The sequence below is a fragment of the Triticum dicoccoides genome, chromosome 3B, assembly GCF_002162155.2.
Source record: "Triticum dicoccoides isolate Atlit2015 ecotype Zavitan chromosome 3B, WEW_v2.0, whole genome shotgun sequence".
In the NCBI taxonomy this organism is placed as follows: Eukaryota; Viridiplantae; Streptophyta; class Magnoliopsida; order Poales; family Poaceae; genus Triticum; species Triticum dicoccoides.
Genome location: NC_041385.1, coordinates 12,875,815 through 12,899,456, shown reverse-complemented (window position 1 = coordinate 12,899,456; position 23,642 = coordinate 12,875,815). Strand labels below are relative to the sequence as shown.

Sequence of the window (23,642 nt, the reverse complement as noted above, 5' to 3'; positions counted from 1 at the left end):
GTGCTAACAAAATGTGCAAGCTCCAGCGATTCATCGATGGACTGGTGCAAACATCTCAGAGTTGAAATATATGCTTTGATGAGTTGATCAAAGCATATGGTTTTATACAGACTTTTGGAAAGGCCTGTATTTACAAGAAAGTGAGTGGAAGCACTACTGCCTTTCTGATAAGTATATGTGAATGACATATTATTGATCGGAAATGATGTAGAATTTTCTGAAAAGCATAAAGGAATGTTTGAAAGGAGTTTTTCAAAGAAAGACCTCAGTAAAACTACTTACATATTGAGCATCAAGATCTATTGAGATAGATCAAGACGCTTGATAATATTTACAATGAGTACATACCTTGACAAGATTTTGAAGTAGTTCAAAATGGAACAGACAAAGAAAGAGTTCTTGCCTGTGTTGCAAAGGTATTAAATTGAGTTAGACACAAATCTCGACCACGGCAGAAAATAGAAAGAGAATGAAAGTCATTCCCTATGCATCAGTCATAGGTTCTATAAAAGTATGCCATGCTATGGACCAGACCTATTGTATACTCTGCCGTGGTTTGGCAAGGGAGTACAATAGTGATCTAGGAGTAGATCACTGGACATTAGTCAAAATTATCCTTAGTAGAATAAGGATATGTTTCTCGATTATGGAGGTGATAAAAGAGTTCGTCGTAAAGAGTTACATCGATGCAAGCTTTTATACCGATCCAGATGACTCCAAGTCTCGATCTGGATACATGTTGAAAGTGGGAGCAATTAGCTAGAGTAGCTCCATGCAAAGCATTGTAGACATAGAATATTTGCAAAATACATACGACTCTGCAATATGACAGACCCCTTGACTAAACTTCTCTCACGAGCAAAACATGATCATACCTTAGTACTCTTTGGGTGTTAATCACATAGTGATGTGAACTAGATTATTGACTCTAGTAAACCCTTTGGGTGTTGATCACATGACGATGTGAACTATGAGTATTAATCACATACAGATGTGAATATTGGTGTTGAATCACATGCTGATGTGAACTAGATTATTGACTCTAGTGCAGGTGGGAGACTGAAGGAAATATGCCCTAGAGGCAATAATAAAGTTATTATTTATTTCCTTATATCATGATAAATGTTTATTATTCATGCTAGAATTGTATTAACCGGAAACATGATACATGTGTGAATACATAGACAAACTAAGTGTCACTAGTATGCCTCTACTTGACTAGCTCGTTTATGAAAGATGGTTATGTTTCCTAGCCATGGACAAAAGAGTTGTCATTTTATTAACGGGATCACATCATTAGGAGAATGATGTGATTGACTTGACCCATTCCGTTAGCTTAGCACTTGATCGTTTAGTATGTTGCTATTGCTTTCTTCATTACTTATACATGTTCCTATGACTATCAGATTATGCAACTCCCGTTTACCGGAGGAACACTTTGTGTGCTACCAAACGTCACAACGTAACTGGGTGATTATAAAGGTGCTCTACAGGTGTCTCCAAAGGTACTTGTTGGGTTGGCGTATTTCGAGATTAGTATTTGTCACTCCGATTATCGGAGAGGTATCTCTGGGCCCTCTTGGTAATGCACATCACTTAAGCCTTGCAAGCATTGCAACTAATGAGTTAGTTGTGAGATGGTGTATTACAGAACGAGTAAAGAGACTTGCCGTAACGAGATTGAACTAGGTATTGGATACCGACGATCGAATCTCGGGCAAGTAACGTACCGATGACAAAGGGAACAACGTATGTTGTTATGCGGTCTGACCGATAAAGATCTTCGTAGAATATGTGGGAGCCACTATGAGCATCCAGGTTCTGCTATTGGTTATTGACCGGAAACAGTTCTAGGTCATGTCTACATAGTTCTCAAACCCGTAAGGTCCGCACGCTTAACGTTACGATGACAGTTTTATTATGAGTTTATAAGTTTTGGTATACCGAAGGTTGTTCGGAGTCCCGGATATGATCACGGACATGACGAGGAGTCTCGAAATGGTCGAGACATAGAGATTGATATATTGGAAGCCTATATTTAGATATCGGAATCATTTCGGGTGAAATCAGGATTTTACCGGAGTACCGGGGGTTACCGGAACCCCCCCGGGGGTTAATGGCCTACATGGGCGCTAAGGGAGAAGAGGAGGGCCGGCCAGGGCAGGCCGCGCGCCCCCTCCCCCCTAGTCCGAATAGGACAAGGAAGGGGGAGGGCCCTTTCCTCTTTCCCCTTCCCCCTTTCCTTCTCCTACAAGGCAAGAGGGGGGAGTCCTACTCCCGGTGGGAGTAGGACTCCCCCAGGCGCACCCCTAGGGGGCCGGCCGCACCTCCCCCTCCCTCCTTTATATACGGGGGCAGGGGGCACCCCATGACACGCAAGTTGATCTTCGTGATCGTTCCTTAGCCGTGTGCGGTGCCCCCCTCCACCATATTCCACCTCGGTCATATCGTTGCGGTGCTTAGGCGAAGCCCTGCGTCGGTATAACATCATCATCGTCACCACGCCGTCGTGCTGACAGAACTCATTCCCGACACCCTGCTGGATCGGAGTCCGGGGATCGTCAACGAGTTGAACGTGTGCTGAACTCGGAGGTGCCGTACGTTCGGTACTTGGATCGGTCGGATCGTGAAGACGTACGACTACATCAACCGCGTTGTCATAATGCTTCCGTTTTCGGTCTACGAGGGTACGTGGACAATACTCTCCCCTCTCGTTGCTATGCGTCACCATGATCTTGCGTCTGCATAGGAAATTTTTGAAATTACTACATTCCCCAACAGTGGTATCAGAACCTAGGTTTTATGCGTTAATGTTATATGCACGAGTAGAACACAAGTGAGTTGTGGGCGATACAAGTCATACTGCTTACCAGCATGTCATACTTTGGTTCAGCGGTATTGTTGGATGAAGCGGCCCGGACCGACATTACGCGTACGCTTACGCGAGACTGGTTCTACCGACGTGCTTTGCACATAGGTGGCTGGCGGGTGTCAGTTTCTCCAACTTTAGTTGAACCAAGTGTGGCTACGCCCGGTCCTTGCGAAGGTTAAAACAACACCAACTTGACAAACTATCATTGTGGTTTTGATGCGTAGGTAAGAACGGTTTTTGCTAAGCCCGTAGCAGCCACGTAAAACTTGCAACAACAAAGTAGAGGACGTCTAACTTGTTTTTGTAGGGCATGTTGTGATGTGATATGGTCAAAACGTGATGCTATATTTTATTGTATGAGATGATCATGTTTTGTAACCGAAGTTATCGGCAACTGGCAGGAGCCATATGGTTGTCGCTTTATTGTATGAAATGCAAATGCCCTGTATTTTCTTTACTTTATCACTAAGCGGTAGCGATAGTCGTAGAAGCAATAGACGGCGTAAACGACAATGATGCTACGATGGAGATCAAGGTGTCGCGTCGGTGACGATGGTGATCATGGAGGTGCTTCGGAGATGGAGATCACAAGCACAAGATGATGATGGCCATATCATATCACTTATAATGAGTGCATGTGATGTTTATCTTTTATGCATCTTATCTTGCTTTGATTGACGGTAGCCTTATAAGATGATCTCTCACTAAATTTCAAGATAAAAGTGTTCTTCCTGAGTATGCACCGTTGCCAAAGTTCGTCGTGCCCAGACACCACGTGATGATCGGGTGTGATAAGCTCTACGTCCATCTACAACGGGTGCAAGCCAATTTTTGCACGCACAGAATACTCTGGTTAAACTTGACGAGCCTAGCATATGCAGATATGGCCTCGGAACACTGAGACCGAAAGGTCGAGCGTGAATCATATAGTAGATATGATCAACATAGTGATGTTCACCATTGAAAACTACTCCATTTCACGTGATGATCGGTTATGGTTTAGTTGATTTGGATCACGTGATCACTTAGATGATTAGAGAGATGTCTATCTAAGTGGGAGTTCTTAAGTAATATGATTAATTGAACTTAAATTTATCATGAACTTAGTCCTGGTAGTATGTTTGCAAATTATGATGTAGATCAATAGCTTGCGTTGTTGCTTCCCTATGTTTATTTTGATATGTTCCTAGAGAAAATTGTGTTGAAAGATGTTAGTAGCAATGATGCGGATTGGATCCGTGATCTGAGGATTATGCTCATTGCTGCACAGAAGAATTATGTCCTTGATGCACTGCTAGGTGACGGACCTATTGCAGGAGCAGATGCAAACGTTATGAACGTTTGGCTAGCTCAATATGATGACTACTTGATAGTTTTGTGCACCATGCTTTATGGCTTAGAACCGGGACGACAAAAACGTTTTTGAAACGTCACGGAACATATGAGATGTTCCATGAGATGAAATCGGTATTTCAGACTCATGCCCGTGTCAAGAGGTATGAGACCTCTGACAAATACTTTGCCTAAAAGATGGAGGAGAATTGCTCAACTAGTGAGCAAGTACTTAGATTGTCTGAGTACTACAATCGCTTGAATCAAGTGGGAGTTAATCTTCCAGATAAGATAGTGATTGGCAGAGTTCTCTAGTCACCATCACCAAGTTACTAGAACTTCGTGATGAACTATAATGCAAGGGATGATGAAAACGATTCCCGAGCGCTTCATGATGCTGAAATCGACGAAGGTAGAAATCAAGAAAAGAGCATCAAGTGTTGATGATTGACAAGACCACTAGTTTCAAGAAAAGGGCAAAGGGAAAGAAAGGGAACTTCAAGCATAATGGCAAGCAAGTTGTCACTCCCGCGAAGAAGCCAAAGCCGGACCAAAGCCTGAAATTGAGTGATTATACTGCAAAGGAAATATTCACTAGAAGCGGAAATGCCCTGAATATTTGGTGGATAAGAAGGATGGCAAAGTGAACAAGGGTATATTTGATATACAAGTTATTGATGTGTACCTTACTAGTGTTTATAGTAGCCCCTGAGTATTTGATACTTGTTCGGTTGCTAAGATTAGTAACTCGAAACAGGAGTTACAGAATAAACAGAGACTAGTTGAGGGTGAAGTAACGATGTGTGTTGGAAGTGGTTCCAAGATTGATATGATCATCATCGTACACTCCCTATATTTTTGAGATTAGTGTTGAACCTAAATAAATGTTATTTGGCGTTTGCGTTGAGCATGAATATGATTTGATCATGTTTATTGCAATACGGTTATTCATTTAAAATCAGAGAATAACTGTTGTTCTGTTTACATGAATAAAACCTTCGATGGTCAGACACCCAATGAAAATAGTTTGTTGGATCTCGATCGTATTAATACATATATTCATAATATTGATGCCAAAAGATGCAAAGTTAATAATGATAGTGCAACTTATTTGTGGCACTGCCGTTTGGGTCATATCGGTATAAAGCGCATGAAGAAACTCCATGCTGATGGGTTTTTGGAATCATTTGATGCTTGCGAACCGTGCCTTTTGGGCAAGATGACTAAAACTTCGTTCTTTGGAACAATGAAACGAGATATTGTCTTGTTGGAAATAATACATACTGATGTATGCAGACCAATGAGTATTAAGGCTCGTGGCGAGTATCGTTATTTTTTGACCTTCACAGATGATTTGAGCAGATATGGGTATATCTACTTGATGAAACATAAGTCTGAAAAAGTTGAAGGTTCAAAGGATTTCAGAGTGAAGTGGAAAATCAGATAATTAAGGCAAAACAGCATGTACCAAGCAACCTTTAGCTGAACATGTTTACCAGTTTTGTCTGAATTCATAGAACAAATTAAGTCAATCATCGGGAGTAGCATAACGTGGCCTAGTTAATAGCCTGATAATGCAACAGTTATCCGCAAGTTGAGAATAAATTTCCAATCCATCACAAGTCAGCTGGCTACAAGATGGTGAGGAATCTTTGCGGCATTTCGTTGCAATTTTCATTTGGGGAGGAGTGACGGAGATGCTCTTGCGCAAAATATCGATGTGAACGTTGACAATCGAAACATGCAACAATGAATGCGCGTCTGCCACCGAAGCAATTTTTTATAGTAATGTGGAAGGAAGAGAGAGAAGAGCCACGATGTGAGTGACTCTTAATGGCATCCATGGTCGCGTGTGCACCGTCTCCTCGCCACTGTCCTCCGACACCCTCGAACCAAATTCGCTTGCCACCGCTGCGTGACCCGCATCGCTGGACCCGTTGATGGACCCGCCGGAGAAGCAACCGCCGGCCGCAGCCGCCTCCTTCCCGAGGCTCAGCTGGGGCGCCTCCTCCGCTTGGACGTCAACATCCGCAGCCATCCCCCGACCCCGACTCGGTCGCAGCGACCTGGGAGGTGGGAACCTCCACCACCACCACCACTCCCGAAAGTATTTTCGCAATGGAATCAGTGCGTGCCATGGAGAACAAGTCATGCCCTCAAAGTGACGGGCCAGTGAAACTGTCATTCAAGTTGTTAAAGGAGATCACAAACAACTTCAACCACAAACTTGGCTTCGGTGCATCTGCCGAAGTTTACAAGGTATCTCTGCCACCACCCTCCCTCTCCCTCAAAGCATATATAGGCTCTTGTAGATCTTTTAAATCGTGCCGGAAGCAAGAACGTACTAGTACTCGCGTACTACTGCTTATTTCCTCGCAACTAAAGGACTCATCATGAATAATTGTCGAATAGGGAGAGTTCAATGGAGAAGTGATTGCCGTAAAAGTACTGCCATTCAAGATCGGGGTTGACGAGATGCTATTCCAGAACGAATATGAACACCTTAAGAGGCTCAAGCATCCTAATATTGTGCGACTAGTGGGCTTCTGTGATGAAACAGAGCGTGTACGTGCAGAGTACAAAGGAGAAATGGTAATGGCCGAAGAAATACATAGGGCACTCTGCCTCGAGTTCCTGCCCAACGGACCCCTTAGCAACAATCTTCATGGTATGTCGGCGACCCACCTAAAGAGTACGTTGTTCTGATTCTTACAAATTTGACTCTCCACTCTGTGCTTGCAGAAAAACATCTTAGACTTGATTGGCACAGACGCTTCCAGATAATCAAAGGGATGTGTGCGGGTTTGGAATATATTCACGGAGCTTGCGTTGTGCATTTGGATATAAAGACAGATAATGTATTGCTAGACGCGAAAATGATACCAAAGATTGTGGATTTTGGAATATCAAGGCTATTGGGTGAAGAATGCATCAGAGAGTCAAATGCAACACAGCTAGGGACAGTGTAAGCTTCCGTCCCTTTTAAACATAGAGATCTCTGATCGGTTAATTCGTTTTAATTATTTACTCTCACAGTATCACTTTACAGTTTATGTTATAATGCAGTGGATATGTACCACCGGAGTTCATAGACAATCGAGTCATCTCAAGAGGGTTTGACATCTTTAGCGTAGGGGTTACAATTAAGAAGTTACTGACCGGAGGAATGAACTACTGGAACATTTCTTACATGAATGACAAGGACTGTATTGAGCATGTAAGAACCTTTTAATCATATCAATATTTTAGAGAAATTCTTCCAATATTTACAGCTACAAAGTCTAGTACAACATCTGTGATGAATTTAGGCACGTAAGCTAACTTTATGGTGTGCATGGTTTGTCGCATTCGGTAGTGAAGACGGTGATACATGTATATTCAGTAGTGGACTTGATTCTTACAAATTTGACTTTCAACTCTGTGCTCTACGGAGTATACGTTAACCTACGTATGCACACTCGTGCTTCTGGCCTGCTTGATTTTGAAGGTACACAACAACTGGAGGAAAAAATTTCAGGAGATACCATCGTATCCATCGCTTGAAGTAGATTGCGAACAAGTAAGGACTTGTATTAGGACCGCACTACAATGCATGGATGATGAACGACTTAATAGACCTTCCATGAAAGATATCAATAGTGAGCTGATTGAAAGACAAATGATGACCGCGTGTTCAAAAGAATGCTCGGAGTCAGTACAGTTTCCGGCCAAGAGTCGAGTCCGAAGGAAAGCTTTTCGCAAAGTCCAAAGGGAAGCTACCCCCCTATTAAGAGAAAAGACTGTGCGGTTAAAACGCAACTCATGGGCACTGGATATTCAAGGAAAAAGAGGACCCATCTCTCGAAGAAGAGAAAGAAATTATATGTGTTCCGACCTAAAAGACGACTCACGGTTGACGATAGACATCCCAGAGATGCCCTCTCCAGGTTAGTGCTATATCTAGATGCTCTTATTGCTAATGCCAACTGCCACAGCTTATTTCTAATTTTCATTTAGCAGAATTCGAGTTTCTACGGGAAATTACTAACGATTTTTCAAAGGAACGTATAGTTTCTGAATGTGCATCTGCGACAGTTTTTAAGGTACTTCTATCATTATTTTTAAGTCAACCATATCTCATCTTTACTGCCATGTATTTACTAACAAGTGAAGTTAAGCAGGGTATACTTAACTCTGGGGAAGAGACTCTGGTGAAGAGGTTTCAGGGAAGTAAAATTTCATATAACGTGTTTCAGAGTGAAGTTGGACAGCTCATGGAGATCAAACACAAAAATATTGTACGATTACTTGGCTATTGCAATGTGAAGAAGAGGGAAGTTGTCAAGCATGATGGGAGATATATTCTGACAAGCAAGGTAGAAAGTTTTCTATGGTACGAGTATTTGTCAAATAAAAGCCTTGACGAGTATATTTACGGTAAGATACTGTGTCATCTGTCTATATTACTTTTCTTATATTTCACTGTGAATCATATATGTTGAATCAGATTAAAAGTAGGATCCAGCTAGGCCATCGATCGCTCTGTCATGGTCTAATAAAAACTTTCCTAGCAGTGACCCATTCAATCTCATCAAACTCTTTTTGTAAGAAATTTTTACTTTAGACATGATTAAACAAATCTTGGGGTTAAGGCATTAAGCTCGATCAATTGTGCATTAAAAATGTCATAAAAGACATCACCACACAGCTCATATTTCGGAGAAAATTGCACCACATGAGCACCAATCTGATCGGTGGTTGCATAGAAGTCAAATAATTCAAATATTGCTCATTATCGAAAAAGGCTTTCGGCCCGCTTTAAAATATTGCTCATTTTAGCCGCTAATCTTGTAGAGGTGACGTATTTGGCACCATCTGCTGAACTTCATTCGTTGAGAGATTGTGGGGGCACCATGTTGTTTTCAAAACGTAGGGATCAAAAGGGGTAGCTATTATCCAAAGGTAAATGATCTAAATCTGTCGGCCGAAAGAACCGCTACGTCGGCCGGTCACACAGCCACTCGATCGTGCTGTGATCTGTGCTTACTTGTGACCCAACAAACGAACCGCACATGGCATGGTCCCACTGCTCATCCACAATATCTCGGGATATCGTCATCCCTACCCTTTCGGCCTCTATTCTTCGTTTTCTCCAAGACGAGTCCGCCAATGCTGCCACACATGTCTTCCTCACAACTTCGCGCCCATGCTCAGGCTGCCACTATCGCATGTTGCATGCCTCGATTAGGCCGTTTGCGGCAATGCCACCGATGCAACCGCAAACCAGGACGCCAAAGTTTGTCACCGATGGTGCTACCACTACGCCAACTCCATGCTCCAAGCTTGCAAGCCACTACGTCGACAAGCACCACTGTGACTGGAAAGGCCAATGCTGCAATCGATGGGGACGTTGTTGAGAACCATGGGACGCGCTATTGCGACCGGTGATGGCCGCTGCTTCGACCGGCCGGCCTAGTTCTATGATCGACAATAGCTGCCGCTATGACCTATGGATTTCGGTATTGCGATCAGTGAGCCCAGTGCTACAACCTAGGAGGCCAATGTTGTGTGACGGCCACTGCAGCAAGTCAAGGGCCCACTGCAAGAGGAGACGTCAGTGTTGCAGGGGGGCACTTGCTAATGCTTCAAGACGGGGTGTTGAAAACACAGCGAGTTTGTTGTGAGGGGGAGAAGGTGGGTGTTTTACTATGTACATGGGGGCAATCATGGGGGTTGGGGGATTTTCTACGATGGTGTCGCTTGAGAGGCGACGACTGAGAGCACGATTAAATGGCCACACGCGAGCCAATCAGACGCGCAGCGAAGTGGCTTATCCGCGCAGGCGATCGACCAGCTGACGCCTAGCACTTCCCTGCCCAAAAATAGAAAAACAAAACACCACAAGCAGCACATTCCAAATAGTCCCACTCCAAGATTACTCATTAGAGCGGCTTGGGAGGAAACTAATCCGCCACCACAATCTTGTTGGGAAACGTAGTAGAAAACAACAAAATTCACCCTACTATTAAGGTCCCGGATCACTACGAGGATGTATACAAGGTTAGATCAGATCGTTACCAACTTCGTGCTGCAGAAGAAGAGTTAACGCAGATTGTTCTTGAAGTCCCTTGAGTCTGACTTCCTATTATTCTTGTGTTAGAGCGATGCTATAAACATGACATTGTACATCGGATTTTTGTATGATCCTATTGATCCAATCCAACCATGCATGTGTGGGGCAAAGTGGAGCATACCCACTGGATCAAACATCGTCCAATGATCATGAACTCCGCGCTTTGTCTGCGGTGGGCTTGGAAGGCACGTACATCAAATAAGCGTGCATGGAGCATCTTACTAAACCCTTTGGAAAATCATGAAAGGCGTCTAATCAATGCTGCTGCCCGTGTTGAGTTAGGCAACGGAAATAGATGTTTCTTCTGGACTGATAAATGGATCAATGGCGCCGCAGTAGAAGATATCGCACCAGAAGTTTCCAATTCCATGCCTCCAGTCGTCGGGGAGAGAAGAAAAGTAGCAGAAGCAATGATTAGTGAAGTGTTGGTGACATAAAGGGGAAAATGAATATTCGCATTTTTCATCAGGTCTTAACCTTATGGGAGGTGATTTCTGAAGTTCAAATCATACATAGTGCTGAAGACAAATGGATCTGGTCGTGGAATTCTAAGGTACCTACTCGGCGAAATCTGATTATAAAGTACACTTCGCTGCATTGGTTATGTGTAGTACTGCTTGCGCCATTTGGAAGGCTTGGGCTCCTTTAAAATCAACCTCTTTCCCTGGCTGGTCGTCAAGGGGTGTGCCTGGATAGCGGATCGTCTAGCTAAGCGTGATTTGCCTCATAATGTTGCATGATGTTTCTGCAACATTGCGCAAGAATCGGTTCACCATCTCTTCATGGGTTGCAGTGTAGTGACCATCATTTAGAGTTGAGTGCTTCTTTGGGAAAATCTGACCGAGGCCATCCCTCAAAATGCTCTTGATCTCCGGGATTAGTGGCAAGAGGCTAGAAATAGAGTCCATGAACCCAGAAGGAATTCCTTGAACACTATGGTACCACTAATTATATGGAGTATACGGAGAGAAAGAAATGGCAGAATTTTTGAAAATTCGCACACACCGCTTCAAGGAATCATCATTCAAATTAAGATTGACGTGGTGCAATGGGCAGAAGCAAGTCTATGTCGTTTTGTATAACATTAGTTTCGTTCTGTTTGATGTTTTTGTAGACAGTTTTGATGGTCAGGGCTTTCGGTCTTTTTGTTTGCAGAAGTTTAGGTTGTCCTTGTTGTAACTATGATGGTCGTTGGTCGTGTATTTCTCCCTCTCTTAAATATAATACTCCCTCCATTTTTATATACAAGGCCAAAAACTCAAATTACAGGTACCAATGTAAAATTTAATACATGTTTTGCAATCCAACTTTTCTTTTCGTTTACTGGGATCATTAATACACTGAATGCATGCAAGAAAACTGAGTGGAGAAAGTAGCTAAGTGTCATTATGACTACATACATGCAAGTATTAAACAAGTTGCTAGTACGAGGAAACATCATTAATTTTGCCTTGGTTACTATTCGTGGCCTTGTATAGATGCAAACTGTATATTTCATAGTGGCCTTGTATAAGTAAATGGAGGGAGTACATGCAGTCCACCTGCATGGTTCAAAAAAAAGCATCATCCAATGATCGGACATTGAGTATCGGCATCACAGTAGTTCTCACTTATGTTATGGTATGCCCTTGTTATACAAGTAACAAGCCTCAAGTGAGGTGGTCGACTAGTGCGCACCACCTTCACCCTCATGGCGACATCGATATACCACATGCTTACCCTTGACCTTCAAATGCTTAGAACCCGGGTAAAGAAAATGCTTAATGAATTTTGTCGTGGGTTCTTCTACCGCGGATAAAAGGATGCAAAGAGTGGAAGCTGACTTATTGCTTGGCACATCATATCCACCCGGAAGCATTTGGGAGGGCCTGGGGTTCACAACCTGCAGTCGCTCAACCTGGCGCTATGCACTCGCTCACTCGACAAGATGGTCAAACACTAGTGTAGGAAAACCTACTAGTGGCATTCCCAAAGTGGCTATTAGTGACGTGCAAGCTGCACGCTGCTAGTATGACATCATTGGTAACTGGTTACTACTGGCATATGCAGCGCACACCACCGAAAAAATATTACCAGTGGTATGTGCAAGGCACGCCACTAGTACCAAATCTACGATGACGTGCACCAGTACACACACCACTAATGCCTCATATATCCCCTCTCTGCCTCTCTCATTGATTTGTCGGACCCTCGTGTCAAATAGTAACAATAATTTTCTAAACCTTAATTAAACATTACACAATCGTTCCATTACATGCCCAAAATTTGAACATCACTATTTAAATCACAAAATGTAACCTAAACATAACTAAGCTAAACTAATCTGGTCGGCGCCCACATAGTGCCTTGTCACAGCCGGATGAGCATCGACCGGCTTGTCGTCGCCGCCAGGGAGTAGTCAAGTTGGCCGGTGGTTCCCAATGTTGTCATGTTCCATGATACTTGTCTGTGTACGTGTTTGTAACGGTCTTTGTCGGGTTTTCTGCCAATTAATTGGGGAACTCTCACATTTTTCGTAATATAATGAAAATGGCAAGTCTTGCCTTGTTATTTTTAGAAAATTGACTATTATCATTGTAGGCAACTAGGCACCAGAGAAGCCACGCTTTGTCACAAGCATCAAATCAGAAATTTTCCGTCCCTGTGAATTAGTGAGTTTGGTTCAGCCGAAGTGACAATGGTGAAAATATGAGAACAGGAGCAGGTATTCGGCAATTGCAAAAAATAATGGAGAAAATGGGGTTGCCACTGTTTCCGCATATGACACCTTCACTTAGTTCCTAAGTATTTCTCATCGAATAGTGTAAATGAAAACTTTAGGATGTTTTAATCATAAATATATTGCTAGTCCATCACAGAGCAGAGAGAAGTACTAGTGATTTTAATCCACCAATTACTTGTTTTTATACTACAGGTGATTCTTGTCAATTTGACTGGAATATGCGCTTCAAGATAATTTTAGCCATTTGTGAGGCGTTGCATTTCTTGCATATTGAGTTAAACAGGCCTATCAGCCATCTGCCTCTTACTCCTGAAAACATATTTTTAGACAAAAATATGGTACCAAAACTAGCAGATATTGGTCTATCAGATCTGTTTGACGGACTATCCCTAGAAGGCACGGAATATGATCTGGAAATCAAGTAATCTATATATTTCTTCATTTTACTTTCACTGGTACAAATAAGCTGGATTTTGAGTCACGTAATGCCTTGCATGTTGATTTTAATGTGTTTCAGTCGGTACAAGGCTCCAGAATACATAAATAGATACACTACTTCATTCCAATCAGACATATACAGCTTAGGTCTCTTAATCATGGATACCGCAACAGGGGAGAAACACAGCTCTTGTCAAGAAACCATGGATAGTAGCCATTTTGTGAATGTAAGGCAAATTTTCTTCTAGATCTGAAGAGTGCTGATTTTATTTTTATTTTTGTATCTTTGTTGTATCTTCTTATGCTGTCATTTAAGCACCTTATTCCAACCTGATAGGTACATCAAAAGTGGACAGACGAATATATAGCAACAAAGTATGCATCACTGGATGTCACTTGCATTGGTCAGCTCAAAGTATGTCTCCATACTGCGCTATGGTGTGTCAAGGAGAAAAGAAAGGACAGGCCATCTATACGGGAAATAGTCAGTACACTGAACATTCCATATCTAGACACCCCGTTAAACAAGGTATGCACCCTTTCGCAAAAAAAAAAAGGTATGCATCTTCAAAACCCAAACCTTATACCCATTTCTACTCCATTTAGTTAACAATTATTCATGTGGAGCAATTAGCCATGGACTGCTACGCTCAACAATATTGACCGCCAGTGCACTTTGGCTGATTGGGATGCAGACCACCCTACCTGCCTACTACAAACCCTTTCCACATGGTTCCCTGATCACATCCAGTTCTTGTTGTTGACGAATGTCACCTTTGCTTGCAAGGCAAGGTTTCACTTTTAGTCGTTCTGGTCGTGGATCGCAGTGTTCCATGAGGCGGTGTCATGGGGATGACTATTGTGCCCTCCCTGCTGTAGAAATCCTTTTACGAATCTTTTTCGTTGACACAAGGGCACAAGGCCACTGCCCGTGAGCCAAATAAGAAATAACTAGAGCCAATTGAAAGTGGGCAAGATCAAGGAGCAAATCATGCTTGCCAACGAGGCTATGGATAGTAAGCAGTTGTCGGATGGGGAGGTTTTGCTCCAACTTAAGAAGAAAGTGTTGGGTTTGGGCTCCCTTTAGAGGACTCACTACCGGAATCAGGGCCTATGCCGATGGATTTTTGTCGGGGCCATCGGTATAGATGGAGCTATGCTGATGGCCGGGGAAAAACCGTCGTCATAGCCCCTGATTCCGGTAGTGACTATTGCACGGCATTAATAGTGCCTTACGTGAATGCAGGAGGCGAAGAAAACACTATGCTCGTCTGTATTCATGTTTGTACCCGTTGTCAAGAAAACCGTAATTTGAAGATGAGAAACGGTCGTGTGGAAGCTTTGTCACAGGCAGAGATTGATGACATGGCAGCATTACCACCGATTTCTAGGTACGCCGATTGAGCACAAACAATCGCTCAACCTACCGGCACTCGAACTGCCAGTGTTAAAGGATACACACCTCAAGTCCTCTTTTTTCGTGGGTTACATCTGGTCAGTTATTCATGATCTCTTGCCTGATAAGGCGCTTGGGTCTCATAGCTTTGCCGGTATATTTTATTAGGCTAGCTGGACGACGATCAAGGAGGTCGACATGCGGAGGTGCATGCCTTCAACTGCACGGATGGCTGGGGTTTTGAGAAGCTGAACAAAGCAATTATTACACTCATCCCTATGTGTAATGTAGGGTTGGACATTCTGGTGAAGGCTACGACAACCTAGCTCTCTCCCTCTCCATCACAGCCTGTTCCCACCAAAGAGCTTTCATTGGAGGGTGGTCAATTTAGGAGCCCGTCAAACAAAGCTCAAGCTCCATAGCCGGCGAATCAAGTCCACTATGCTCAAGCTTGACGTGGTGAAGGCGTTCGATTCCGTTGCATGGTCTTTTCTTCTAGAAGTTCTTCGTCCTCTTGGTTTTAGACCATGGTGGTTGGATAAGCTAGCTCTCTTGATCTCCACAGCGAACACCCTTGTGCTGATCCATGGGTGTGTGAGAAATCCGTCTACCACCTGCATGGGTTGTGTTAGGAGGGGCCCTTTTTCCCACAAGATATTCATCATGATGCATGATGGATGTTCTTACGACCATTTTCAACACAGTGGAGGCTTGCTAGCTGTCTCTCCTCCTCCCCTTTTCTCTCTATACAGGAGAAAAGGGCGAAGAGAAGTTTGACTCGCTTGCCGGCGGCGGCTTCGGTAGCTCCTCTCCTCCGCGGGCCTCTGGCTCGTCGGAGGGGTTTGAGCTGCCGGATCAGCCGTGCGGATTTGTACAGCTGTAGTCTAGGTATAGCCTGTGTTGCTAGGTGTGGGCTGGCCGTTTGCTTGTCTCTGATGGCGATGGCAGCGGCGTTCAATAAGTGTGCTCCTGATCTGCTCACGTCTAGTCGGTTTCCGGTGTGGGTGGTGTCAGATCTGCGAGCTAGGTGTCCTAGCGGGGTCGTGGCAGCGGCGGCGGCGACTTCGGCGCGGTTTTTGTCCTCCAACTCCGCCGACGTGGTCGCGTTTGCTCCGATGCCACCACGGAGTTCGGGAGGAACTGTACAGGAGTGTGGCCGGCGAGCGTCGCCGGCGTGCTCCAGATGCTGGGGGTTTCTATGCTTGGTTCGAGGGTGCCGGTGGGCGGTGCTGCTCTTCTATGTCGACATGGTCGACTGGATCGAGCGGTGAGGCAGCCCGATCAAGCTCGGGGTCTTCCCCGGCCGACGTTCCCCAAAGGAAGTGTTCTCGCCGCCCATGGCGGGATCCATGAGAGGTCCACAAAGCAGTTTATCTGCGAGGAAGCTTGCCGGGTCAAGGTTCTGTGGTGTTTCGTCTCCTTCTCCGACGGCGTCTTCGGCGGCGGCGGCTCGTGGAGATGAGCGTTGGAGTTTCTGTGGCGGGGTCTCCAAGGTCTTATTTGTAATTTTTTTATGGGGTCCTTTCTGCAAAGTGTCGAGACAGCTGGCGCTTCTGGAGCATTCTGGCTGGGTCTGCGTGTGGTGTGTGACCATGTATCCTGGTTGTTTTATTAAATGACACGCGGTTCCTTCTCAAAAAAAAAAAAACAGTGGAGGCTTTTGGGTTATTTCAGTCTTTCATCGCTTGTAGTGCTCGTCTCCTGTTCTCCCTATATGCCAAAGACGTGGTGCTTGTCCTACGACCATTAGTGGATGAGGCAGAGGCTACACTAGAGCTCCTTAGTATATTTGGCGTCAGCTCCGGGATGCATTATGATTGGACAAAAAAATCAATCTCACTGAATCGTTATGTGGGGCTGGAGTTGGCGCTGATCATGGACCCGCTTAGAATCCCCCTTGCATTGTTCCAGGTAAAATACTTGGGTATGCCTCTTTCCTTAGGCCATGTTTGGTTGCATTGGGTTTGAGGGGATTAAAGATTATGACGGATTAAAACCCCTATAAGTCAAATTCTTCCCCAATCCCCTTCAAACCTCCCCAATCCCCTTGGGGAAGGGATTAAACGAACAAGCCCTTAGCGGTGCTAACCAAAGCGGACTTGCATTCGCTCGTGGATAAGTTGGTGAACCACATCCTGACATGGAAGTCTAAACTTCTCAAGGGAGGTGACCGTCTAGTGATCATCATCTCCACCCTCACAGCGACATCGGTATACCACGCGTTTGCCCTTGACCTCCCCCTTGCTCTTCAAATGCATGGACAAACTTCGCCATGGGTACTGCCGGTGCGGATAAGAGGATGATGATAACCCACAAGAGTAGGCGGTTGATTATAGCCTTTTCGTTAAGTAAGAGTGTCAAACCCAATGAGGAGCTAAAGGTAAGATTAGTATTCTCTCAAGTTCTATCAACCACTTATACAACTCTACGCACGTCGAACGTTTGCTTTACCAAGAAAAAAGAAATAAATCTACTTTACGGGTATGAAAATATAGCTTTCAAGATAGTAAAGAACGTGTAAATAAAAGTTAGTCGTTGAATTGTAAAGAACAAGAAAGTAAAGGATTGTCCCTAGGCCATTGGATATGGAACGATAGTGATAATCATCTATTGCAGTTTTTTATGCGGGAGAGACCTACACTAACATGTAGCAAAATCCATTGACTACAACTACTTATGATTGGAACTCTAGCAGCATTCGCAAATACCAAAGATTCATTAAGGTAAAACCCAACCATAGTATTAAGATCTAGGGTCCCCTTTTATCCCCTATGCAACAACTCACAAACTAGGGTTTAGGTTTTTGTCACTCCTGCAACCCATCATAAGCAAATCAATCACATATTGCAACACCCTACAGTGGGGATCTCACATGTGTGTGCAAAACGGTGGGCACCATAGGACAGCACCATAATAACATACAACTCAAATCAACCATAGCATATCACAATTAACCCATAGGACAAAATGAAACTACTCAGACATAATAGAGATGCAACAAATCATTGGATAATAATATATAGTATCAAACACCATCATTAAGTAGAGATTACAGCAGGTTGCGAGAAAGTAGATCGCTGCATAGAGTGGGGGGGGGGGGGATATGTTGATGAAGATGGTGAAGCTGATGGAGATGATTGTCGCAACGATGGTTCCCCGGCGGCGCTCCGGCACCACCGGAAGAGAGGGGGGAGAGGCCCTCTCCTTCTTATTCATTGGCCTCTCCCCTAGATGGGGAGAGGTTTCCACCTCTGGTCCTTGGCCTCCATAGCTCCCGCAGAGCAATATCACTCCGAGATTGGATCTCTCTTCTCTCTGTTTCTCTTTGTTTCTCTCTGTTTAGGTACTGTTTCTGACGCCGAGCGCCATTTCTTTAATAGTCGGAGAGCCGTAACTCTGACCAGGCTGATTTTCAACATGATTTTTCTCTCCATAAATTAGCTTCCTTACGGCGGAAGAATAGCCCCAACCGACTTAGGGGTTGGCTACGCACGTAGGGGCCTGCTCGCGCCATATGGCCGAGTGGCACCCTCGTGGCTCCTCCGGCCTCAATCTTTTGGCTATGCATGTCTTTATTTCATAAAAGACTCAAAAAATTCAGCGCATTCTGGCTCTATGAATTTTTCACCTAAACCCCCCCGAAACAATAGAAAATAGAAACTGTTCTCCGGCACTAGATTATGCAACTTGATTCTCACCGTCCACATTATTGTGTAGTAGGAATTTCATTTGTCGCCTCTATTACCTTGGCGAGCCCGCAACAACACCTTGTTATGCACTTATGTTTTGTTGTTTCTCCTTTTTACTGCTCCAAACGTAACATGTGCCATCATCCATCAGTAACATGCATTATTTGAGATTTTAAGTAAATAATATTCTTTTGAGGGGTCTGAAAAGGGCCTCCAATATTCTGTTGCCCTGCCCCAGAGTCCCGGGAATGGCGGAACCAAGAGGCAAGATGGACGAAAATGACCCTGAGGCAAAAGAAATTCAAAAAATGAACTGCGAGCGAAACTATTTCACCCTTTCGGGTAGCGCCTGACACGTCGGCGCTACACTAGACTTAGCGCCCGTTTGACAGGCGCTACACGTCTCGCCGGCGTGGCACCCCTGGCCCAGACGGGGCCCCACCCCTGGTTAAGTAGCACCTAGATTAAAGGCTCTATACTACCTTGTGCAGCGCCTTCCACTTAGGCGCTACACGTTGACGTAGTAACCGCCGCGGGCCGGCCCTCCCCCATCCTACTCATTCCTCTCAGGAACAGGAAGGATTTGGAAAGGGGATTGAGAGGGCGAGAGGGAGAAAGCCGCGGCCGACCCTCTCTGTTCCTGGGAGGAATGAGTAGGATGGGGGAGGGCCAGCCCGCGCCGGTTAGTAAGTCAATCGTGTAGCGCCTAAGCGAAAGGCGCTACAACGTAGTATAGCGCCTTTGATCTAGGCGCTACTTAACCAGGGGTGGGGCCCCGCCTGGCCCAGGGATGCCACGCTGACGAGGTGTGTAGCGCCTGTTAGGCGGGCGCTAAGCAGTGTAGTGTAGCGCCGGTGTGTCAGGTGCTACCCAAAAGGGTTAGCTGGGTACAGTTTATTTTGTGAATTTCTTTTGCCTTCGGGGTCATTTTTGTCCATTTTGCCAAATCAAGACGGAGTTAGGCACGGAAATTATCACCTTACATATCGGGGGTCTCTAGCACTAATAATTTCACCTACACACATATATGATAGGTCTAGCACTTTGAACTCTAATGCAATTATTTGTACTGATATTGTTTCTTTCACCCATCTTGCTTTCATTGCTTGACTTGTTTGACCCTCATCATCCTTAATCCCCTACTATATATAATCACATGTTTCCCTTGTTTAGCCAGGAGCCGGTCCCATCTTATTGTTGAGCGTGCAACCCCAGCGTCTCTCCTTCCCTCTCATTCCCGCAAGGTTGACCTCCCACCCACTGTGCCTAACAAACAACAAGGATGAGTGTGTCGGCTTCAGGCTTCTCACGGATAACCCAGCGAGGTACCATACAGAGCTGCCGCTTTGCGGCTTTGTACCGCCAAAGTGCACCTACACTATCAACGTGATAGTGCGTGAGCACACGAAGGAGCTACCATCGAATAGCGATGAGTTTCTGACCCTGCTGACCATCAGAATGCAAGAGAGTGATTTCAAGAATCTCGACCCAGACTCCGTCGCCGTCCTTTTTGAGAACGCCGATCACGAGGTGCGGGAGATGATGCTGCCTGTTGTTTGTGACCCACCGGAAGAGACCACCGCTGATCAGGTTACATACATAATTCAGTGTTGTTTTGTTCAATTGTTTAGACTGAGTTGCGTGCTATAGCACGGTGGGGGATTTCTCTAACTTCGTTTGTTTCAGATCATAGCCAGTAAGAATTGCCGAGTGGTGCTGTCTATCGATGTTCATCCAACTAGCCAGAATTACCGGCAGGTGTTGTCCTTGGATGTGCATCCAACGGTGCCTTGGTGAGTTCCTACCCTGCTAGTTTCCGCTTGGTCTGCGCATGCGTGTTTTGATTTCCCAGTGTGAAGTGCAGGATGTTGACGACCAACCAAAGGGGTACTATTTGCATCTGGAACTACCGGAAGATGGTAAGTACGTGTGTGTAGAGAGGAAGAACCTAGAGTTAAGAGGGACCAAACAATGTATTACTAGAAGATTTCTCTAGACTTCTAAGGATTTTTAAGACCATAAGCATGTACGGATGTACCCAAGAGAACATGGGGAAGCCATGGCCCTGCCTCTGCCACTAACAATCACGCTCAATATAGTGACCTAGATCGTCTAGACTGATCAAATAGTGGCATTCCTTTTGTGCAGGAAACTGTGAGCTCCTTTGAAGTTAGTCCAGGAAAACCAGGCATGCTTTCTAACTTATGTATCCACATTTCTCTACTCATGAAATTTATTGTAATTTACAGAAGAGAAGCCTCCAGACCCACTGCTCAACTCAATGAACTTGTTTCCTATTAATTTCTTGCTTTCTTGTTGTGTCTCTCGATTTCCTTCTGTCCTTTTGAATAAACTTAAAGGCTGGATCGCTGGAGCACTACTCTGCTTCATGAATTAACTTCCTTTCCAGATGAACCACCATTATAACAATATCTTTCCATTTGTAGTATATTCTGCAAAATTTATCGCTCAAGAGCAGTGGCTTGTAACTGGGGATGGCGATGGATACATTCATGTGTACAATTATGGTAGAATGGAAGAAGTCAGGAACTTCAAAGCTCATGAGAATAATATAATGTCTATGGCTGTGAGTCCAACTTTCTCTTTGGTTCTATCAGCATCTGATGATCACCTGATTAAGCTTTGGGACTGGGACAAGGGCTGGGAATGTACGCAAACATTTAGGGGGCACTGTAACAGAGTCACACAAGTGATGTTTCACCCGCGGTACACATATTGTTTTGCGAGTGCTTCCCTGGATGGCAGAGTCAAGGTTTTCTTCCTCTTATGAATACAGTAACCAAATCTCCACATTGGTTTCCGTCCCTATGTTCTTTGAACCTTAAGTACATTGCTTACCATTTACAGATATGGAACATCAAATATGATAATTGCAAACGCAAGTTCAATGAGCATCCAGATGGTCTTCTATGCCTTCAGTACTTCGCAGATGTGCAACCTAACCGTCGTCGGCATTTACTGGTTGTTGGCTCCTCCGATGGTGTTGCAAAGGTATTATACATCCAAATGGCTTCTTTAGTGGAATAATATGACTCTATTACTGTCCTCAGGGAATACTGATTTGTTTTTCAATAAGGTCTGGGACCCGGAGGCAGAAAGTTGTGTTGGTACGCTCGAAGGTCGACATACGAACCGTCTCACTGCTCTTTGTTGGCACCCCAAACATGAAGTATTAGTAACAGGTTCCCTTGATGGGACCATACAAATCTGGAAGCCGACTAACACTACTTATAGGTATTGCTCTTTTATATGCACTGCTATCTTCACTGACCCTTAGGTGCTTTATTTTCTTTCGATGGTATACACCAGTGATTACCGTCTATATTCATGTGAGGGTGCTTTATCGAAAATTCATGCGAGGGTGGAAGTGGAAGGGTATAAATGCAAAGTACATGATTTTGAAAAGTGTTTTTGTTTTCGTGCTTCCTCACTGATGTTATCTCATCTAGTAGGTTTTCCTTTATGGTTGCAAAATGATGAATACAAGTACGCACACTACCACACATAAACACTCACGCGAGTGACTAATAGTTCATACTAAAATCCACCCACTTCATGGTGGTTGGTGGACTCATGCCTCCACACTTCGTCCATCCTGCACCAAGAAGTAGATCCCGTTTAGGTAGGCGAATGTTTGATGGCTAGATAATTTTCAGCCGTCATTTCATCTGTCATACTACCCACTGTCAAAATTTAGATCGTTTTATACATTCAAAAAGTCTTTAAGTTGACACTTTCGACTAACAGTTCATGTGAAAAATATGTTATTTTTAATACAAATCGAGTACACAATAAGAAAGTGTATTTTATTTCAGTATGAATCCAATAATATAAATCAATGTTATTGATTTTGGTATTTTTAAAAATTCATGAACAAATCTAGAAATAGTTAAGTTCTTCAGTTTGTAAGACGACTTGAGTTGCTATATAAATTCCATGAATTGTACTCATATTTGGACAAAAAGATTACGCAAAACAAAGGGAACAAAACCTAGTCAACATATATGTTGTCACCCCTCTTGCACCAAAAATCTTAGTCTCCGAAAAAAATGAGGTTGCATTCCTTTTCAATCTTCATTGAGTTCGGTATCGATGCCCTTTTCCAAATTATACATATGTAGCGAGGTTTCATTAGGAGATGAGCTAGCCTTATAGGACATAGTGTGCTAGGTTTGATGGAAATGTTTAAGTAGTATATGCATCTATTCGTAGTTAGACTAGAGTAACCTAAAGATGGTCGTGCTAGTATTGATCATGTTAGGTGCTCCATTAGATAGATATGCTCACCGTGCATGGGGTGATGTTGTTGCTAGATGAGATGAAGAGAGCTAGAGATGAATTTGGAATAATTTCTATATTGGGAGTGCCTTTGTTATGTAACAAATACTATTTTGCATCTAATTCATTTTAATAATTGAGCAAACAAATAGCAATATCTAAAGACGTTTAGTTCTCAGGATACTATGCAAGGTATGAAGTAATAACTCTTTAAAAGAATATTGATATACACGACTACAGGTTCTCAGGATTGAGACAATATGGTACACATAGTTGCCTAGTTGATTTGAGTTTAGAACTGACCAATTCTGCTTATGAAATTTCTTTGACATTTTCCCTATAAGTTACAGAGGTCTTTCTGATGTTACAGACTTGAGAACATAATTGGCCTTAACATCGGCGGAGTTACCGCTCTTGCACACATACCGGAATCGACAAGGTAATGAATGTTCTATTGTCATCCTTCACTTTACTTACTAAAAACATTTTTTCTACAATTTTTTGACAGATTTTTTGCTACAAAATTTAGTAATGTGCAGAAATGAATAAAATATACATCACTGCAAACAATAATGATTAATCATATTTTACAATAGAGATGTATAAAATACATTGCAACTATATTTTAAATGACAGTCATGGTGGTATCATAATACCTGGCCGCACAATTGCACATGAATTTTGCTAGTTTCATTTAGTTTGATATATTTTAATATACCCATTGGATGTGCACTATTCACTCGTTTGCTTCAGTCCATGCCTTGTCAAATTATGTTTTCTTT

The 23,642-nt window shown here is 43.7% G+C and overlaps 1 pseudogene; it reads left to right on the top strand.

The window, feature by feature from the left end:
* Positions 1–6,340: 6,340 nt before the first annotated feature.
* LOC119279077 lies at positions 6,341–23,298 on the top strand (annotated as a pseudogene).
* Positions 23,299–23,642: the final 344 nt, after the last annotated feature.